Source organism: Bidens hawaiensis, unplaced genomic scaffold (genome assembly GCF_021521415.1).
Source record: "Bidens hawaiensis isolate Kalapana, Puna unplaced genomic scaffold, B.hawaiensis_p1.1 tig00023614_1, whole genome shotgun sequence".
Taxonomy (NCBI): Eukaryota; Viridiplantae; Streptophyta; class Magnoliopsida; order Asterales; family Asteraceae; genus Bidens; species Bidens hawaiensis.
In genome coordinates, this window is record NW_027493700.1 from 42,956 (window position 1) to 46,513 (window position 3,558).

A 3,558-nucleotide genomic window follows, 5' to 3' on the forward strand; every position below is an offset into this window, starting at 1 on the left:
ACCTACGTACCTACACGCATATAAACATACATACACATATACAAACATACGTACCTACACACGTACATACGCACCTGCACAACACACCTACACATAAGAAATGAAGTGAAATTAGGGATAAATGGAGTTACACATTCACTTTTCGCACTTCTCGCTGTAAAAAAACTTCTGAAATAATCCAATACTTGTATGTGTGTAGCAAAAATCAAGTATTTAAAGAGAAGATACTCAAACATATCTTTCTTCCATTTAGATAATTCATATGAAGACAAACTTTCAGTTTGTATACAGATATTTTCACTAAACTTCTCCAAAAAGCTCAAATTGATTTTTGTTGTAAGTTGGACATAATTAACATTTATGCTTTAACTTGAGTAGTGTTAATGTATACTAATTATGGAGCAGTTATTTAGTTTAGTTCCAAGCATATGCCCACATAACTTGTATATATAGAGGGCCCCCTCCCTTCCATAATAATCAATTTATTTATTTCTCACTTTTGTAACAAAACAACATTATAAGGGAGAGGGGGTACATAGTTTTGCACATATATGCACATATTTTCATAATACATAAATTAATGTGTAGATAATGGTCGTCTTAACATGCACGGTTAAAGTTCATAGATAAAAACATTACAAAGAAGATGTTCATTCCAATTTAAAATTATAAATTCATTATAACAAACTGATGGCCCATATCACACGAGCCTTATTCACATAACTTTAAACTCCAGTTTGAGAAATATATATATGATCTTGAAGTAGCAACTTCATCGATCATTTGATATTGGACTTTGATCCACTGAGGCATATGCTAGTAGCTCCGGATTGCATTCTAGAATCTTCATTTCTTGTTCATCCAAATTCACCCATGCTTCAATTCCACCACCAGAGTTTGTATCCATTAAGTTCACAACATTCATAAACATTGGGACCCCCTCACCTATGAAACCAGATACCCACGTAGGCTTCCCCCAACCAAAATCAATGTCATAGAAACCCATGTTACACCAACTTGTAAAATTGTAGTTGTCTACTGGCCCTATTGAGGAAATTTCTCCCATTTGTTGAAGGGACTTCTGCATTGCAACATAACGTTCATCACCTTGTGCTTTGTTTACAAACTCATCATCAATTTTTGCGAAACTTTCATGCACCTTATTCGCCAAATCATGAAATGTGCTTTCGTGGCTAGCTTCGTACACTGCATTTGAGAGCCAAATCATGTTACAAATCATGTTTTTTGATGACTTTACAGCAAGTTTGCTACGAAGATTCACAAAGTGGGTTAACCGAGAAGATTTCTTGAATCCACATGCTTCTTTAGAGGCTGCAATTGCACACTTCCATATCAAAGCAGATACCACCTTAACTCGTGTTGGTTGTTGCACTCCATTTGTACTTGCCTCCATTTTCAATGCGGCAATGGCATTCGCATGAAATAGGAATCTTTTGGTGCTACATTTCCCGTCCTTTAACATTGATTGAGATATAACCATGGATATGTCTCAAAGCCAAAAGCTATTCACAGGGAAAATCGATGGAGCATTAAAATTTGGATAAATGACTTCTTGATCAGTTCCGCAAGCCATGTTAGCCCATCCTTTCAGAAAAGTGTAGAGTGCAGCCCCATCAAGGATCTTGTGTGAAACACACAACCCGACAGCGATTCCACCACACTTGAAGATGTTCACTTGAACATTTGTCACACGAGCACCCGCACTAGATTCATCATAACTAGGTTCAAATGGCAAGAACCTGTTGATCAATCCATGGTGAGGATTGCGCAAAAAGCCATCAAGACGACCATGAACCAAAGCTAAGATATAGTTGGCACCAACATCGTTACAATCAATCGAAAAATTGTTCTTATTCATTTTAATTGTTCCGGCAAGTGGATAAAACTGAGTCAAGGTTTCAGATAAGAATTTTTTTAGAACCACTGACCTTTATAGGGCTTGGAAGATATTATCGCCATTTTGGTTAGGATAGTACAGGATGATTGGCACATAAGGGGTGACAATAAGTTGATCTAGGATCGAAAGATTGAATGTTTTCAAATGGTTTGGTGTTGGGGATGATGGTTTAATGCTCTCTTTGGAAATAATTTCAATATCCATAGTAAAAAATGGCTGGCTAATTATTAGCGCTGTGGAATTAGTATGAAAAAGATGGTAATTACAATATTAGATATGCCCTCTAAATGCCCTTTTATAGTACGATTTGTAATCAATACTTTATGTATATTTTCTATTTGATAACATGCGATTTGATTCCAATGGATTTAATTATATTTAACCATCATAATTCTTATCAATAATAGAGGCTCGGTTTATATGAACTTGATTTGGAACATTATTTAATGTTATAAAATTGGAATAACAATAATAGAACACTTTTAACATTAACTAGTGGATTAATACATAGGTAATTAACCACGCTCCACCTTCGATCAATTTTAGTGTAAATTTGTATGAAAAGGTGGATAAACAATAAGCAAGCCGTAAAGATAATAAAAAGCTAATCAAACTTTTTTTTTCGTTTCACAAAATTTCCTCCCGATCTGTATACAATTACTTGATGATCTCCAACGTGGATTGTTTTTCGTAGCCTTCCATCTCGGTCATGCATCCTTACAATGTTTCGTGTACCCTAAGTCCCTAAGATACACATTTTTAATCACAAAACGGTTAATTAGTGTATTAAGTTCTTAAAGAAGTTATACACTTATACTTATCAAAATAAAAAAATTAATACTATAGTACAAAGGACATTAGATAGACTTCTTAATATAGGTCATGAATTATATTTAAAATCTGCATGTTAGGATACTTATATGGTAAGATATCTGCTAATCTGTATTAATCTAATATGATATGAAAATAGTCAATGAACTGAGATACTAAGATTCCCAAGATGAATTAAACTCCCGTTAGAGAGAGATGCACTGCTTAATTAGTACATTATAGCATTTTATTTAGTGTATCTTGAAAGATACTGGTAACATTCAGTTCCCTTTAAATCAAACAATTAAGCGTTTTGCTACCAATTATATATATACAAAACATAACTCATGATTAGCATATTCATCTTCGAGGTTTCGGGTTCCTTAGTGAGGAACAAAAGATGGACTCTTATAAATGTAAGGTTTAAATCATAGAGGCTGAAGAATCAAATAAACGAATATTTCATATAATTTCTCCATATGCCAAAACTGTTGATCTTGTGAATACTTTTGTGATGCGGTAACTTGGTGAACAAATATTTGATTGTGTGACAACTCATATGATGAGATTACTTTGTTATATGTGTTTACTTGTACTTTGCGATTACGTTGTTTAGCGATTACATTGTTTAGCGAGAAATTATGTTTGTACTTCACTCTGATAAAAGGGTTGACGTGTACTAGTGTAGATATTAATCTCTAGTTCTAACACTTGAAAACACACCGTTAATGGTGTATTGCAAACCAGAGATTATTTATGTAATATCCCGATCATTTGAAAAACCTAAAATTGAATGTTTCATGAGTTATTAAATATCGAAAGCATTATTG

General features: G+C 33.8%; 1 pseudogene; it reads right to left on the reverse strand.

Annotated features, from left to right (window-relative positions):
* Positions 1 to 772: 772 nt before the first annotated feature.
* On the reverse strand, positions 773 to 2,411 carry LOC143567731 (epi-neemfruitin B 7-O-acetyltransferse L7AT pseudogene; annotated as a pseudogene).
* Between the last annotated feature and the right edge of the window lie 1,147 nt (positions 2,412 to 3,558).